Source organism: Pelobates fuscus, chromosome 10 (genome assembly GCF_036172605.1).
Source record: "Pelobates fuscus isolate aPelFus1 chromosome 10, aPelFus1.pri, whole genome shotgun sequence".
Lineage (NCBI taxonomy): Eukaryota > Metazoa > Chordata > Amphibia > Anura > Pelobatidae > Pelobates > Pelobates fuscus.
The window spans coordinates 59,722,434-59,742,221 of record NC_086326.1 but is presented as its reverse complement, the minus strand read 5'-3'; positions in this window follow the sequence as shown (position 1 = coordinate 59,742,221).

Genomic DNA, 19,788 nt, shown 5'->3' with positions numbered 1-19,788 from the left:
CTCTGCGCGGGATGGGGCCGCAACACATGGTATGTATGCCAGTGCATGCATAAACACATACACTTAAAGGACCACTACAGACACCCAGATCACATCAGCTCAATGAAGTGGTCTGGGTGCCAGGTCTCTAGTTTTAAAGGGAAACTCCAGTGCCAGGAAAACGATCACCCCCCAATCCCCAGTTGCTGAAGGGGTGAAAACCCCTTCAGTGACTTACCTCAGGCAGCGACATGTCCCACGTCGCTGCCCGCTCCTCCCCCGCCGCTCCACCTTCTTCCTCTGTCGGCCGGTGGGCGAGACTGATCCCGCCCACCGGCCGAGGAGACCTATTGCGCATGCTCAGTAATGCCGCGCATGCGCATTAGCGCACCCCATAGGAAAGCATTGAAAATGAATTTCAATGCTTCCCTATGGGGAATAGAGCGACGCTGGAGGTCCTCACACAGCGTGAGGACGTCCAGCGACGCTCTAGCACAGATAGTCTGTGCTAGGGACCAGGAAGTTCCCTCTAGTGGCTGTCTAGTAGACAGCCACTAGGGGAGTACTTAACCCTGCAAGGTAATTATTGCAGTTTAAAAAAAACTGCAATAATTACACTTGCAGGGTTAAGGGTAGTGGGAGTTGGCACCCAGACCACTCCAATGAGCAGAAGTGGTCTGGGTGCCTGGAGGGTCCCTTTAACCCTGCAGCTGAAAACATTTCACTGAGGGTTAATCCAGCCTCTAGTGGCTGTCTCATTGACAGCCGCTAGAGGATTTTCTGCGATTCTCACGGTGAAAATCACAGTGAGAAGACGCTGAACGTCCATAGGAAAGCATTGAGTAATGCTTTCCTATGGGCGGTTTGAATGCGCGCGTGGCTCTTGCCACGCATGCGCATTCGGAGCTGAGAGGCGGATCGGGGTGAGAGATTCCCAGCACCAAGGGAGTCCAGCGCTTAAGACACACACACTCTCATGAACAGACGCACACATTTACTGACAGACACACACTCAGTGACAGACATTCATACACACTCACTAACAGACGCACACAAACATACTCAGTAACAGACACACACACTAACACACACTCTAACTGTGTGAAGGGTGTATTGTATGTGTGTTTGTGTGTGTGGAGGGTGCTGTTTGTGTGTGAAGAGTGCTGTGTGTGTTTGAGGGTTGCTGTGCGTGTGTGAAGGGTGATGTGCGTGTGTGAAGGGCGGAGTGTGTGTGAGGGGTAGAGGTAAAGTGTGAGGGGTAAAGTGTTTGTGTGAGTGGCAAAGTGTGTGTGTACATGAGGGGGCTATGTGTATGTGTGTGTGAGGGGGCAGCCTGTGTGTGTCAGAGGGGGACAGTGTGTGGGTGAGGGGGCTCTGTGTACATGTGAGGGGGCAGTGTGTGTGTGGGGGCAGTTTGTGTGTGTGTGCGTGTGAGGGGGCAGTCTGTGTGTGAGAGAGGCAGTGTGTGTGGGGTGTAGTGTGTGTGAAGGTGGTAGTGTGTGTGATGCATGCTTAGGGTCTATGCTGTGTGTAGGTGGGTGAGATGTGAAAATCTAACTTAATGTCTCCTCATCCTTTCTTCTTACCTTTTACCATGGGGGGGGAGGGACATAATGCTTCAAGCCCTAGAGGTCCAGTGGTGGCATGTTCACTTTACCCGGCAGCTCTTCTAGCTGCAGGCTAACTCTCCTGTCCACCTGCAAGAACAGCACTGTATCGGAGCGTTGCCATGGTAGCGTGCGGCAATGCTCCGACCAGCCTGCTCGCGGGAGGAACCCAGAGCCAGCAGGCCGGTGAGGGAGCTGGCTCTGCATGGGTCAGCAGGGGAAATGAAAGGGTCCCATCGAGGCCCACTGGGTGTTTTCTACAGATCCCACTACTGCCCACATGAAATCCCAAAACTGCCCACTAGTGGACAGTAGGGACCAGGTTGATGGTGTAAAACTCGATTTATTCCTTTATGATTTTTTTAACCTAATTGGTTTTGCATATATGCCCTTCTAACTTTGCTCTTTACACATTCATGCCTATATAACTTTATATAAAATGCATTTTATTATTTCTGTCTTTTTCTGTATTGGTTTACATTATCTTAATTGTATTGTTGCCCTTAATGGGGGCTGTCAGATGCTGTGAAAGTCCAGTGAATTTTCTTTTCTCGCTTCCCCTTTTTTAAAATTGAATAACACACTTTTTCCCTCAATTTTATTAGCGATCATTGCGCTGTAATATATATTTTTGGGTATTTTAGAGCCTAGTAGCCTTTTGGAATAATGCGGTACTGCGCATGTGTGAAAAGCACCCGAGGAAGACCATATGTTTATGGTTGAAACGCGTTGTGCACTTTATTTTGCTTTTAAGAAAGTTTAAAAATAAATGTATTTCCATTTACATCTTCAACTCCTGGCTCCTGACTTGAATTTCCATTATCTTGGGTAATTATCAACTGGAGGATCCATTTAACCCCTTAAGGACCAAACTTCTGGAATAAAAGGGAATCATGACATGTCACACATGTCATGGATCCTTAAGGGGTTAAAGGAGAAGACCATCCTTATTCTTGGGAAAGGCATATATGCTGTATAAGTCCAGAGCCTACTTCTAATTGGCTCAGAAAATTGTGAGTGATTTCAGCTTTAACATCCACTTTATTTTATTTCATATACAGGTTGCACTATGTTTTGCTTGTTTGTTTATTTTTCTATATAGGAAATCTGTATCCCTTGTATATGTATACAAGAAAAAACTACTATCAGTTACCATAATTGTATATACATTACAGGTAACATTTATATATACTCTGGCGCTTTCATTTTCACTGTCATTTTCACTGTCTAATGATGCGTTTGCTCTATGCTTTCTGGGGACTGTCCTCTAGCACTCACTTGTTTATTCCTCTCCTTACCTACTTAATATCAGGCAGAAACTCCATGTTATGCAGTCTTTGACAGAGAAAAGATTGATTTAGTGACTGAGTGTAGAAGAAAGGGGACATGCCACACTGTTAGAGACTGAAACTGCAAGAGCATTTGCACAGTGTGCAAACATTGCACAGTGTATGCAAGATTAACAGACTTCCTCGAGTCCAACTCTCTGCTAGACCCGCTTCAGTCTGGTTTCCGCGCTGAGCACTCTGTGGAAACGGCACTGACCAAAGTATCTAATTATCTACTCGCTGCAAAATCTCATGGTCACTACTCTATCCTAATTCTCCTTGACCTATCTGCGGCTTTTGAAACTGTTGATCATCAACAGCTTCTTCTCATCCTCCGCAATATCGGTCTAAAAGATATTGCTCTCTCCTGGTGCTCCTCCTACCTCTCCCAGCGCTCTTTCAGTGTTTCTTTCTCTGGCTCTGCTTCTTCTCCCTAACTCCTCTCTGTTGGTGTCCCCCAAGGTTCAGTCCTTGGTCCCCTACTGTTCTCCATCCATACTGCCTCCCTTGGTAAACTCATTAGCTCCTTTGGCTTTCAATATAATTTCTATGCAGATGACACGCAAATCTACCTGTCCTCTCCTGATCTCTCCCCGTCCCTTTTGACTAGTGTCTCTGACTGCCTCTCTGCTATTTCTAACTGGATGGCCGCCCACTTCCTTAAACCAAAGCTGACATTCTGGTCTTTCCTCCCTCAAGTGTTGTTACTCCTGTGTCTGTCTCCCTCCAAGTCAACGGTGCTACCATCAGCTCCACCACGCAGGCTCGCTGGCTAGGTGTTCTCTTTGACTTGACCTCTCCTTCAAGCCTCATGTTCAGTCTATCGCCAAATCCTGTCGTTTCTATCTCAAAAACATTGCACGCATCCGACCCTACGTAACACCAGATGCGACTAAGGTGCTGGTCCATTCCACTGTACTTTCTCGCCTTGACTACTGTAATCCACTTCTCAGTGGTCTTTCGTGCTCCCAACTTGCACCTTTACAGTCCATAATAAATGCGGCGGCGAGGCTCATCTTCCTGTCCGCCCGCACCTCACCCTTCTGTCAGTCCCTACATTGGCTTCCTGTAATTTAAAATTCTAATTCTTGCTTTCAAATCTCTACATAATGCTGCTCCCACCTATCTAAACTCCCTAATACACAAGTATGTCCCGTCTAGGCCCTTACGATCTGCTAAAGACTTACGTCTATCTTCTGTCCGTACTCCCACCTCTGATGCTCGCCTTCAAGACTTCTGAAAGGCTGCACCGTTCGTGTGGAACTCGCTTCCCTCCTCCATTAAATGCTCACCCAGTCTCCACTCCTTCAAAAAAAATCTGTAAAAACCCACTTCTTCATAAAAGAGTGTCAATGTAAAACTGTTAATAGCTCCCGACTGATTCCTCTCTTGCAACTGTCACTAGTCTAATACTATCCTTACCTTTTGTGTCACTTTACCCCACTCCCTCTAGCATGTAAGCTCATTGAGCAGCGCCCTCAATCCCTCTGTTCCTGTGTGTCCAACTTGTCTGGTTACAACTACATGTCTATTCGTCCACCCATTGTTAGGCGCTGCAGAATTTGATGGCGCTATATAAATAATAACATAATAATAATGCCAGCTTTATCTTATTTCATTATCAGCCAGTCCACATGTTTTGTTCCCCTACATCCTTCTTAAGTTTCCATACTTTATTTCCTCTGCACAAAACAAGGGCATGTGAAGACTAAGTAAAAAAAAAAATTTTAAATTATTTAAAAAAATATATATATATATATTTATTTTATTTTTTGCTGTGAATTAAAAGTTTAAACTGTTTTTTTGCAAATAGTACTCAGAGTGCAAAAATTTCCTTACAAATATATTTGTGGTCACACAAGGCCATAAACTGTAAGAAATAAACGTAACATAGGGAATATACGAAAGTCTGTTGAAGTGTGCGAAACGGACGTACCGGTAGGCCTGTAAAATAAATAGGGTCCATCTAAGGAATTAGTTCAGAAAATTGTTTTGGAAATTGGGATTGGAGGGTGGTATACATACTGTGCCTATCAAGATATGTTTACTAGCTAGAAGAAGTGAGTATTTTAAATTGCCAAAACTAGTCCCTCCCACAAATCCAGGCTCTTGCCTTTATCAGGGCCGGACTGGCCCACCGGGATACCGGGAAATTTCCCGGTGGACGCGGCACCTGGGGGGCTGGAGATAGAGAGGGAGCCCTGCTGTACAAGAATATCGTGGCCGCCGGCCGCATGTCGGTGCCGCCGGGTGGCCGGTCCGGCGGCACACTATGAGGTGATCACTTGCGGCCGGCGGCCCCCATCTCCTCTGCTGACAGCTATGCTGCTGTCAGTATCAGTGAGTGTGCCGGGCGGCCGCCTAACCGGTCCGGCGGTACACTCACTGATACTGACAGCCGTGCAGCTATCAGTACAGGAGGACTGAGGGAGGGGGCGGAGCTAACTACCAAGCTCCCTCGCGGTTCCCATCATTCCCAGCATCTACACATCATAGAGTAGGGATTACTCTATGATGTGTAGATGCTGGGAATTATGGGAACCGCGAGGGAGCTTGGTAGTTAGCTCCGCCCCCTCCCTCAGTCCTCCTGTAAAAAGGTCAGAAGAGGAAGGGGGGGGGGACAAATAGAGAGGAGGGGGGGCAAATAGGGGGGGATAAAGAGGGGAAAGGGGGAGGCAAATAGAGGGGAATGGGGGGAGGCAAATAGAGGGGAAGGGGAGAGGCAAATAGAGGGGAAGGAGGGGGACAAATAGAGAGGAGGGGGGCAAATAGAGGGGAAAGGGGGAGGCAAATAGAGGGGAATGGGAGGAGGCAAATAGAGGGGAAGGGGGGAGGCAAATAGAGGGGAAGGGTGGGCAAATAGAGGGGAAGGAGGGGGACAAATAGAGGGGAAGGGGGGCCAAATAGAGGGGAAGGGGGGAGGCAAATAGAGGGGATGGGGGGAGACAAATAGAGGGGAAGGGGGGCAAATAATAGAGGGGAAGGGGGGGCAAATAATAGAGGGGAAGGAGGGGGACAAATAGAGGGGAAGGGGGGAGAGAAATAGAGGGGAAGGGGGGGCAAATAGAGGGGAAGGCCGGGAGACAAATAGAGGGGAAGAGGAGAGACAAATAGAGGGGTAATAGAAACACAGGGGAAGGGGGGACACAGAGACTGAGGGGTAATATAAAGACACCAGGTTGGGGGACAACGACAAAGAGACAGAGGGGTGATAGAGAGACAGGGGATGGGGGGACAAAGAGGGGTAATAGAGACAGAGGGGTAATAGAGAGACTTAGGGGTTGGGGGGACAAAGAGAGGGGTATTAGAGAGACACAGGAGAAAGGGGACACAGAGACATATGAGGTAATAGAGAGACACAGGGGATGGGGGTACAAAGAGACAGATGGGCAAGAGAGAGACACAGGGAGGAGATGGGAAAGAGAGACACACTGAAGGTTTGTTGGGGGGACAAAGAGACATACAGTAGGGAAGGGGGAACAAAGTGACACAAGATTTGTGGGAGGCAACGCTGGGCTGGGGAAAAAGAGACAGAGAGTGGCTGGGAGAAGAGAAAGAGGCACACAGAGTCTGGAGTTAGAAAGAGACACACAGATGAGATTTGGAAGGGGAGAAAGAGACATAGTGGCTGGGGGAAAGAGAAATACAGAGGCTGGAGAAGGGTAAAAAGAAACACACAGGGACTGGGATGAAGTAAAAGATGCACAAGGGTTGCTGTAAGAGGAAAAAAAAGGAGACAATTGGAGACAAGATACACTAAACAAGGTAAAGGTAATAGACGTAAATTGATGTGATCCTGACAGTAATACACACACACACACACACATATATATATATATATATGCATGTATATTGATGTGTGTATTAGTAACATATAATTAAGCCTATAATATTTACACATATAGTAATATACATTTATATATGCATAACACACACATAAATGTCATATATGTATGTATGTGTGTATGTGTGTAATGAGCACGTATTGGCCCTGTCTTGTTGCTAGTTGCATACTCATGCACAATAACATATGCAAAGTGAAGAGCGCACCCATAGAACTTTAAAATTAACCAGATCACTTCATTTTTTTTAGTTGTGCAACTGCAGACATTCAGCATTTCAGTATCATTACTAAAATGTCCTTAATAGGCCAAAGTAGTTGTACTGAAACATTGATTACATGCAAATGTACGTCTTCTTAAAATAAAGGCGCTCTTTTGTTTATTTTGAAGCCCTATATGCGTTCCTTCGTTGGAGTAAGAGTTTTCAATTTTAGGTTATTTTTTCACCCTCTATATCAGCACACTATGCTGGCGCGACGCATTAGTGGGCTGGTATAGAATTTTTTTCCAGGGCTGATTTTAGTTCCCAGTCCGGCCCTGGCCTTTATATTTGTGTTTGGGACACAAAAGACCATTAACTATGAGAAATAATCAACCTAATAAACTTAACATAGGTATTATACAGAAGTCGGTTGATGTGTGCTGAAACTGATGTACCGGTAGACCTGTAAAATAAAGAGGGCAAAAATGTAATGCAAAATACGCAATGTATTAAATCAACAAGATACAGCAAAGGACAATCATTCCATTCCATTTCTGGTTGGGAAATATCACTACAATATGCTGAAGATTTCCAGTGGCCCAGTTTCTTAATATGAACTGGTATGTTTTTACTAGAAGTGGAGGTTATCCCTATGAATGTCTCGAATAAAGTGTAGGCTTAAGGCCTAATCTAATCAGCAAAATTCTTATATACAGCAATGGATTTTATGGTAGTTAGAATACAGCCGTAAAGTGAAAACTATGGTTCATTAGGAGAAGAGTGAATTACAGACAATAGTCTAAAATCTTAACAGGGCACCATTTAATATGTGTAGGGTAAATTGGTATTTCAATAATTTTACCCTTTTGGCTGGTTTTCGTATGGGGCAGCCACACAATGGTCTAAATGTTTTATTAAATGGACAACTTTTAAATACTGCTCTGCTTTAGTAGAGCTTTTGCAAATAAATGGTGTAGGTCTAAGGAATACATAGACTGCAAGTATATCACAATTTTAATTACTAGGTTAGTATTAGACTCAAACAGAGAAGAGTCAAGTAAATCAGGTAATTATCTAAATATATTCGCCCCTTTTTAATCCCGGATGTGGCTAAGGTACTGGTCCATGCTCTTGTCCTCTCTCGCCTTGACTTCTGCAATACCCTTCTCAGTAGTCTTACGTGTTCCAAGATTGCACCGCTGCAATCTATAATGAATGCAGCGGCGAGGCTCATTTTCCTGTCCGCTCGCACCTCCCACGCCTCCCCGCTCTGTGAGTCCCTGCACTGGCTTCCAGTTAAATATAGGGCTCAATTTAAAATTCTGGTGCTTTCTTATAAGTCCCTACATAATGCTGCTCCAACCTACCTATCCTCCCTAATACACAAGTATGTCCCGTCGAGGCCCCTATGCTCTGCCAAAGATCTATGTCTATCCTCTGTCCGTACTCCCACCTCTAATGCTCGCCTCCAAGATTTCTCCAGGGCTGCACCTCTTCTGTGGAACTCCCTTCCCTTCTCCGTAAGACTTTCACCCAGTCTCCACTTATTCAAAAAATCATTGAAAACTCACTTCTTCAAGAAAGGATATCAGTTAAACTGTAAGCAGGTTTTTGATCCCCCACCCCCATGATTCCTCTCCTGCAACCGTCAAAAAATTACCTACTAAGCCCTCAATGAATACTTTTCTAACAACCTACTTCATACCCCTACTTTTACCCTTTGTGTCACTATACCCTACTCCCTCTAGAATGTAAGCTCATTGAGCAGGGCCCTCCACCTCTCTGTTCCTGTACGTCCAATTGTCTGGTTAAAATTACATGTCTGTTAGTCCACACATTGTACAGTGCTACGGAATGTGATGGCGCTGTATAAATAATAAAACAATAATAATAAAATTTTCAGGTAGTTGCTATGGTGTTTGAAGTTGACTAGTTTCCTAAATACCTTTAATTTGATATGATGACAAACAGTATAAGGTCAACATGTGATTTTAGTGTATTGTGTGAAAGGTTTCACCTAAGGTGGCAAAAAGCAGTAAAGGTTACCAAAGATTCCACTGAGAATTTGTTGTGGATATAAAACTCTATTGAAAAAGCTTTTACAAATTTTGAATACCCTGTTATATATCGAATAGTGTAACGGACCGTTTCAGCACACAAGGGGTTAAAATCCATTTAGGCGATATTCCCCTTTCAGACATAAAGGCAGCTTCGGTAAAACACCAAACTCCCGAACTGAATACAAGGGAATGCATCTAACTCCCGAACTGCATACAAGGGAATAAGGTAGCACTCCAAACTCCCGAACCGGAACCTCACGAATAGCTGCTAGCAGACGAACAGGAAAAGCTCCCAAGTGGCTTACACTCCTGGCAATCAGTCGCTAACAGCATATAGTAAATGACCCCCAAAGACAAGACAGAGCTCCGTGTTGAGGGTCAAGCAGTGGTCTGGTTTATTCAGGGCTACCTGTCCGGTATTTATGAAGGTCTCGCACCTGGTGGACACTCCCCTAGGGGACCAGATGGAAGACTGTAACACAGACAGACATGTATCACATTTCAGATACACAGAAGTAAAACATCCCCACAATGCATTCTAATTTCCCTCCCTCTATCCTGGAGATAATTGAGAAGTAATTCAATTATCTCCCAGGACAGAGGCAAACTCCATTATACACGTGGGGACCCAAATACAGTAAAATACATTAAAACATATAATATTACATAACACACAGACATGTCACATATCCCCAGATAGCTGGGATCTGAGCGCACAAAACTACCGAATAGTGCTCAGATCCTATACACACAGTTCAATTGCCATGGAGCCAAAGTCTTTAATTACACGAATAGGCTCCATGGCTGTGCTATCTGGGTTAATACATTCACATATACAAACTACCGAATAAACCGGTGTTCAGCTAAATCGTCACGAATAGGAACCAGGGCGCTGGAGTCTCAGCGGTGCCTGCACGTAAAAGTGTCCGCTTTTAGTGCACTGATTCCGGGCTGAGCACTGCTGGCCGTCCGGGGAGCTCCATAACACCGCCACCTAGCGGCCGTTAAGTGTAACCGCGGCCACCCAGTATCAGTCAATTAAGCTGCGGTTAACCGCAGCTACTGGGTGGTCAATTGACTGCACACGCTCGTTAAGCCGCGGTTAACCGCGGCTTCAGGGAGGTAGATTGGTGGCAAATTGCCAGCTTCTGGGAGGCCAATTAACCACGCCTGCCGGCTCCCCACGGCTCTGGGGAGGCTAATAGAAGGCGGTTCGTGCGGTAGACAGAATCTACCGAACGGCTGTGCAGAAAGGCATGAATAAACCTTTCTGCATAGTAAAAATAACCGTTTAACTGACGGTCCATAATCCAAAGGCAGCAGGCGGGCAACAAGGCTTCTCCAATGCAATGTGGCGAGATTGCTCTTGTCACAAATAGTATTTGCTGAAAGTGTTGCTTTCATTAGATGTCTGCTATGATTAATAAGGCTATTTAATCCAAAATTAATTGGTGAAAGTTCAGGGTTTCTGTTGCATGCCTTAAAGGGACACTCCGGGCACCCAGACCACTTCTGCCCATTGAAGTGGTCTGGGTGCCAACTCCCACTACCCTTAACCCTGCAACTGTAAATATTGCAGTTTTCATAAATTGCAATATTTAAGTTGCAGGGTTAACTCCTCCTACTAGACAGCCACTAGAGGGCACTTCCTGGTCTATAGCACAGGTTTTCTGTGCTCCAGCGTCGCTGAAATCCCAATAGGAAAGCATTTTCAATGCTTTCCTATGGGGAGGTCTAATGTGCATGCGCAGCAATGCCACGCATGCATATTAGGTCTCCCCCACTGTATGTTGTTGGCGGGGGAGGAGTGTGGGTGGACCCAATTTCCTGATATATTCCATAATGATCAAGGACTGTGACCGCCCTTTATTTACAATAAAAGATGTAGTTTGATTGTCAGACAAGCATTTAAAGAGAAACTCCAGTGCCAGAAAAAGATCAGTTTTTCTGGCACTGGAGGGTCCCTCTCCCTCCCACCCACCAATCCCCGGTTACTGAAGGGGTGAAAACCCCTTCAGTGACTTACCTGAGGCAGCAGCGATGTCCCTCGCCGCTGTCTCCGCCTCTGCGACGCTCCTCCTTGTGATTGCGTCGGCCGGTGGGCGAGACTGATCTCGGCCACCGGCCGAGGAGACCTAATGCGCATGCGCATTAGATCTCCCCATAGGAAAGCATTGAAAAATCATTTCAATGCTTTCCTATGGGGAAATGAGCGACGCTGGAGGTTCTCACACAGCGTGAGGACATCCAGCGACGCTCTAGCACAGGTTTCCTGTGCTAGAAACTAGGAAGTGACCTCTAGTGGCTGTCTAGTAGAAAAACTGCAATAATTACACTTGCAGGGTTAAGGGTAGTGGGAGTTGGCACCCAGACCACTCCAATGAGCAGAAGTGGTCTGGGTGCCTGGAGTGTCCTTTTAAGTGTCACCGTACCATAAGTAGCTTCAATCTCGGGTTGCGGCTACTATAGCACAAAAAAAATCAAAAAGAGCTGATGTATCTTTAAAGGATCTAGATCTTTAGGCTATGTTGGCTATGCCGCATATTTAGGCTATGCCGCATAACCAATCATCATTGTAGATTGCTACAAAGTCAGTTGAGGATGCAGCATCAGTCCAGTAGGTGAATTATCTGCTAGAGATAGAAGAACATGAACTTTCCATGCCACTTGAGTAAAAACCTCTGCCACATAGTAAGGTCTTTCACAGCTTGCTTACCTATGACGACTAGACTATCCTCATTGGTTAGCTCAGTTAATAAACAGAGTAGCCTGGAAATGAAGGATCGGCCTGGAGGGATTATCCTCATGGCAAAGTTAAGTGAGCCTAGCAGTGATTGGAGGAACCTTGTTGGATAAGAATGTGAATGTCATCAAGAATGAAAAAAAAAATTATCTTAAGGTTTCCATGGCTATCGAATCCAGCTAAATGCCTACCAAAATAACTTTAGTGCTAGACCCTTCGGTTTTATTGTTAAAGATTGGGACACCTAGGTTATTGAATAATTGAATGGCATCCTTTAAACTGAATGGGTGGATGGAGGGGGGTTAGAATTGTTCTCTACTGTAAGAAAAACATTCAAATCATGAATGACTGAGACATGAATTAAGTAGTAACCAGCATAGTGTCTCAGCAAACATATCAAAAAGCCTGGGACTGCGCTTTGATCCGAAAGTAAGCATGCTAAAGAAATAGTATTGGTTTTCCTACCTGATACCATGTAGATGCCATAGAAATGTCACGATTGGTAGGGAACCTAACACACACAGACAGGACACAACAGACAGAATTGCAATACCGGTCCTTAGTATGGTCGGGCTATGCAAGAGACTAGTCAAAGGAAATAGACACAATACGAAGAAACAAGCCAAGGTCAGGAAGCAGAGAAAACAAAGTAAACTTAAGATAAGCCAAAGTTCGGTAACCAATAAATCAGAGATAATAACACGCTATGGGGCTAAACAAAGACCACAACAGGGGGAGGTTAGCTTATATACACACAGGGTGTGTCTGATTGGCTAACCTCCAATTTGTGTTAACAAGTGAGAATTCAAACAGGATTAATTTAGGTTAGGCTATAGAGTGGGAGGCTGACAATTCCAATATTAATTGTTTTTGTTTGACGTTTTTCCATAGCAATCCCTATTGGGTTAGTATGCCACACAGAGAATGGGGAATCTTTAAATGGGTCTATTAAGAATCCTTGTACTAATTCTGTTTTTATGAGGGACTTGAGTGCAACAGGATCTATTACTTTTCAATATGTCTGTTGGTAAGGAAAGTATAACCGGGTTTACTCATGGTTTTAACACCAAGATTAGGAACTATTAAGTGTGGGGATAGATGGTTATACAGTTGTGACAAAACAAATTTTAACAGATGTTAAGTACTGCTTAGGGTACTTTTTATTGAGGCATGGTCTTAGCGTGTGCCCTGAAACATACAGAACAAACGTGGCTTTAGTTCTTGCAGACTGTTACACAAGATGTGAGCTTTCCCAAAGAAAAGAATAGATTTACTGTGGTTGTAATGTGTTTAGGCAAATTTGTTGTCACGTTTTATACTAATGAAGTGTGCAGCTAAAAAAGTATTGCAGAATTCAAAATGATCTTCTACTGGATCATGGTGCATATGGTATGACGAGTGCCCTGGCATCTCCCCCATGTATATAGTCACTTTGACTTCATACCTGGGGTCCACCAGAGGCCAATGAATGCCTTGCAGACAGTTGGAAGCTCTATATTGCATCCTATTCATCCAATATTTGTTATTGCGGTTGTAATATGCATGTCCTGGGTTTGTTTTGTCTTTGCGATTTAGTACATCTGTGAAAGTGAATATACCCTAAATTATGAGTCACTGAAACTCAAGCATTTTAGCCTGCTTTAGAGCATGTCCTCTTTTCATTTTTACAAATCGTGCAGATTTCAATAGAAATTGGCACTTTTGTTAATGAACCTTGTTACAGCCCCTGGCTTTCAAGCAGGAATTATTACTTACTGATTACTTCCTAGTTTGTTTAGCTCAGTGAAGCTAAATAGGCAGGCAATTGGACAGCGACAGCAAGTTTGTGCTGGGTTAGAAATGGAGGGCTTGCAAATGCAATACACAAGAGAACGTCAACTTTTAAAAGTTGGTTTTATTCCCCCAATGATAAAGTGTTTATTTGGGCAGTGCAGTGTCCCTTTAAACAGGTTTACTGCAATACTTGCTGCTTTGTGTCCCATGTTGGGATTTGTGTAGAACCCCCTGAGATTGGGAAACTTTAAAGCAGTGATGAGTTTAAACAGGGCATGGCCATAGGGGTTTGACAAAATCCCCATATTTGCTAGTACCTTGTAAACGTTTAAAAAGATCCTATAGTGACAGTAAAACAGTTTTCCTAGCACTATAGGGTTATTAGGTGTGTCACCCTCCCCCTGTGCCCCCTTCAGCCACTTCTGTGAATCCAGGCTCTGCCCACGCTCCTCCCCCATGGACGTGGGAGACCTAATGCGCATGCAATTATTCAATGCTTTCCTATGGGGAAAATCTGACGCTGGGGGTCCATGGAGACATCCAGTGTCAGATAACAGACCAAAAGTCAGTTTGGCTTCCTGAAGCCTCGAGTTGCTGTCTTGTAGACAGTCACAGAGAGCAGACAGAGCTGCAATGTTTTACATTGCAGCACTAAGTGCAAAAGCGTAAAGGCACCCACACCACTTCAACTAGCTGAAGTGGTCTGAGTGCCTACAGTGTCCAGTAGGCTGCCAATTGAAAAATGTTTGGATTTGTGTTTTGTTTTTGTTTGTTTTTTACATGCTTTAAATTAAAATGATGAATCACATCAGTGAACCTTTGAAGTATCAATCACCTATAGAACCATATTTATAAAAAAATTAAATAAAATGAAAAATAAAAACTTGTTTTGATTAACAGATTGTTATCACAAGGAATAAATAATCCACACAGAAAATCAAGAATTCGAGAGGAGAAAAAAAAACAAAAAAAAAAAACTTTTAATAGCAATTCAGGCATGTCAAATATACAGGTATTATAGCTACCTAAATATCACTTACATTTACAAAAGTTAATAATGTATTAGATTATTTTGAAAAATAAATGGTCACTAGGTATACTATATATATATTAATGTATAATTACATGTAGTGGTAAAGATTACCCAAAATTAAAACATCACAAAATTATTCATTAACATCAAAATTACATTGTACTACTCAACATACATTCTTTTATTAAGTAGAACAGATTTTAGTACTGTAGTTTTATGAACAGTTAGGATAAAAGTTTCAATGCATTTTCCAAATATTTCATACAACTTCCAGTACATATCCCAGAGAATTAAAGTGCCTGTGTGCACACAATTTCATTATTCGGTTGCAAGCATACAAATCTTTACTTTTCCTTAGAAATTCTATGCAGCTAAAATAATAAACAGTCAGTTCACAGAGTTTATAGAACCCAAATCGGAAAGCATTAGAAGTATCAACTGAAACAGAACTTTTTATTTCTTAAAATCACCCTCTCATATAATAGCATTGAACACCAAAATAATTATAAATTAATCTTGAAACTTGAATGTAGATAAGGCATAACACAACATATTTGTCACCAGAATGAAAACAAAAATACATTTGAATTAAAGTACACAAAATAATTTTGCTGGAAGCAGCCATTTTGGTCTCATAGCACACCAAATTAGAGGTAAACTGTCATCACAAATATATCAATTCAAATATACACATAATTGTAGAAGCAGGGTAATGTCTAAAGTCACTCTTAAAAGGAGGTCTGTTAAAAAAGCAAAAAGACTGCTACCAGTCGCCTCAGCCAATATCCTGCACATACAGCTCAAGACTCAAACTGCGTACACAATAGTGGCAGACAAGATCTCATATGTGTGTGTAAACAAAAAAAAAAAAAAGAAAAAAAAAAAAAAAATATATATATATATATATATATATATATATATATATATATATATATATATATATATATATATATATATTTTATCAATTCCAAAGTGAGGGCCCCCCATTAGTTGGCCTAGTGTGATATGTATTGATCTCGTCAAATCTAAAATGGTTAAGGTTAACGCATGCCATTAATGATGGGTGATAAACGGCATCTTCAAGTTTTTATATATATATATATATATATATATATATATATATATATATATATATATATATATATATATATATATATATATATATATAAATGCAGACAGCTCTTGCACTCTTCACTATTTGTAAAGTACCTGGTGCTCTGGTAGCTCATGCACAGCAATAGAAAAAATATACCAGCACTCCTAGGATTTTCAAATGAAGTTTTCCTTTTATTCCAAAGTACAATATCGACGTTTCAGCTCTCCCTCAGAGCTTTCATCAGGACATATCCTGACATGTACTGATGAAAGCTCTGAGGGAGAGCTGAAACGTCGATATTGTACTTTGGAATAAAAGGAAAACTTCATTTGAAAATCCTAGGAGTGCTGGTATATTTTTTCTATTGCTATATATATATACATACATACATATATATACACACACACACACACATATATATACATATACATATATATACACACACACACACACACACACACACACACATTTCAAAATATTAAGGAACGCAAAACATTGCTGTTGGAGAAGTCTTTTGTGGTCTTTTCTCAGATACACAGCCGTACAAACAAAAAATTTATATTAAAAAAAAAAAAAAAGGCTTCAATTCTACAAATAAAATCACATCTTGCTCTGCTTAAAACTTTATTTTGGGCATGTTTTACTTAAAAACTAAGAATCTGATACCGATCACTTGTTCATTTACCCAATACTCAGAAAGAAAATGTGATTGTACGTTTACACACTTTTGTAAGTGTATCAACTACTTTGACCTGGCAATAGATCATACTATTTGGATTAATAGTAGCTTGACTTTTTGGTACTTAATGGGCTAAAAAGGCACTCAAATATTATGATAATCATTAGGAAAATGGAGGGATTGAGGGGATATGGCATAACCAAATTAATGCTGCAAATGTATGCTCCATACATAATGCAATATAAAGCTCTAGATTATCATTTTCATTCTAAATGCAGAATACCAGAAAACTATTTGGAAATCTACAACATCTAGATCATATCAGTGGTGGAAAACCATTAGTAACTCTTGAAAAAATAATTTGACAGCTTGGTCAAAGATATACATTAAAAATGTAATTACACTATGAAAATATCCATGCTGAAAATAAGTTTCTTTTAATGCAACAGATACTCTACATGCAGCCGACTTCACAAGTGCTCTTTCAATTGACTTACTAGCAGATTATTTTTAATGATACCCAAAAAAATTGTGTAACGGACAAAAAGAAAAAAAAGGACTTCACATAGTCAAGGCTTTGTCAATACCCCCCATTGGAACAGAATTTTAAATCCCACCATTGTTGATTGGTAGATGTTCTTAAGGACCTGTTTGGGATATAATGGGCTATAAAACAATCCAGATTTAGCAGTAAAACCTTATTTCAGTTGACAAAAATATTTCAGTTTTAAAAATATATAGTCTCAATATTTCTGTTATGATACATACTCAAAGCAGAGTTATAGAGGTTTAAAACATGGTGACATTTTACGATGGCAAAACGTTTTTGGGACTCAAATTATACAGAAGTCTTTAAAAGTATAATAACTTTATATAGTAAATATGGGTAGCGCTAATGCTGGTAAAGTCAAGATATCTGTGTTGACCCTCCCACGGTCCACTGTGGAATACGATTCAAAGTACGAAAACGTAAATATTTATGATAGTCAGCTTCTAAGATCCATTACTTTAATTGCCATGTTATCTCTTCTATGAAGAGTCTTCCAATTTTCACAAGTTTCAGCTTGAAATATTCAAATTCATGACTTAATGGGTCTTTAACAACCTATGGTATGTGGCCCTTTTAAAGGGTCACTCTAGGCACCATTATGACTTCAAGCTTACTGCAGTTGTTATTGGGGGGGAATCAAATATGTATACATGTCTGAGTTTTTTCTCCCCCCCCCCTCAATTTACTTGTTACCGTTTCAGGCAGCAGGCCACCAATATTATTCACCCCTTTCCTCCCCCCAATAAAAAAAAAACAACACGTTTGTATTAATAGGTTACTGTAAATTGCGTAAAAAGAGTTACAATTCAAATCACAGTTACAGATAACGAAATGCACAAGTAACAACCCTGTCCGCTATAGACTTACTGGGGAGGATGAGAAACAAAAAACAAATGGGACATGCAAAGTTCCAGTTTGATGAAAGGAAGAGGCATGCTTTCTAGGGAGAAAAAGTCCTGTTACTTCCTGGTATTTTACAGTTGTGAAGTCAAGCTCAAGAAGCGAGTAATTGCCCAGAGTAACTGCCTTGCAAAAAAGTCTAAATGAGCTGCATTAGGAAATGTGTGATTGGATAGCCACAAGAGGTCTTGGCTGGGAATAAAGGGGAGGATATCTAGAATGGTCTGTTTTTCATAAAACAAAAACAAACAAAAACCAGTTGCATTCATTGAAAAAAAAAATGACTATTTATGTTTAATCGCTACACTATCAAAATAATTGTGTTTCTGGGAAAAAATATGCAGCGGGTGATAATTAAATAAGGTATAACACCAAGGAAATATATGGACTCTTAGGAGTAGTGCAGGCTTTATAATAAAATAAAATAAAAAGTATAAAAATAATTTAAATCTAGGAAGGCAAATATAGAAAATATGCATGCCAATTCTAAACACTATAGCAAATGTAGAAAAATTCAATACATTTTGATCCAGAAGTGCTAAACCTCAGAAAACAGCCAGCTGTAACCAGAAATCCATCGAGACACAACAGTCATTCAAAAATAAGAATAGAGGTTTAGGACATGGAAAACAAACCCCTGGAATTTGGAAGGATTTTTGAATGCTGTTAAAGGATTACTGCAAACAGTTTCATAATATCTGAGGTTTTGATGGCTGTCCAAAATCATGAACAAAAACGAAAAAATCATCAAATCAATATTTGCCAAAAAGCACACTAATTTTAAGAAATAGACTGTCGATTCTAAGCTTGTGAATATGAAAAGGCTAAAAAAAAAAAAAAAAAAAAATCAGTTTAACAGAGAACAAGGAATTCATTCTTCATACATGTTAATTAAAATAAAAAAAAATTATATACAATCACCAGGCTTAATCAAACTATTAGCCAAAACAAACACTCTAGGTACCATAACTACTTTAGCTCATTGAAATCGTTATGGTGCCTGGAGTCCCAAGGGTAGTGCCACTATTCGATAAGAAAGTGTGAAAGCGGTTTGAGACTGAATAATGCTCTCTGATGCCATGCAACTATTGTCCCAGTCTGCGTCCAAATTATCCCAGACATCAACAGGCTACTGTGACAGGTTGAAACGGTTACCTGAGCTCTCTTAGTCTATCACCCATTGCACATATGGCAAATTGCAGTGTTACATAGGTGCCCAAGGACCCTTTATTTAGTAATGAATGGTTTGAAACCGGTTTAACAGCGAATAGTGACATGGTGCCAGAGGACTTCAGGTACCATAACCACTTCAATGATATTAAGTGGTTATGGTCCCTAAAGTGTCTCTTCAAGTGTTTTGTATTTCTAGGATTAATCATGGTGCTATTAATACGAACAGTAGCTCATTACACAAATTAAATGAAATTATAATTGCACACAAAATAGATTTTAGTAAAGAAAGGAAAAGGGAGATAATCAGTCATGGAAAATGCATTGTGTCTATACATTTTAAAGCAGAAAATCTATAATGAAACGGCTTTCCTAATTGCACATTAAGGAAAGGCATTTGTTTTCTTCAATTTTAACTTTTACATTGCAGAAGGGATTTGAAACCATGAAACTTTGACTTGTGGTTTAAGATGGACATCAGCATAGTCCTAGGACTAAAAGATTAAAAAGGTCATTGAGAACCAAGAAATGGTTAGCGATCTTCAGAAACATATGGAGAAATACGTGCGACTTAAGACTGACATGACTATGTATTTACCATACAAGTTTTTAACGTGTGTAGTCATTCTTTCTTCAATTTCGTTAAATACTGGGTCAAGCAAGTTGGATTAGTAAAAATCCAGTAAGACTATTTGGAATGAGCAGTTTGTTCCTAATGCCCAACCCACATTCCTTTCCTCCCTGCTTCCAATTGTGGACTTACATTTTTTTTTTTTTTTTAAATGTGGTTAAAATTTTAAATGATACTCTCAAAAATGAAAAGGTG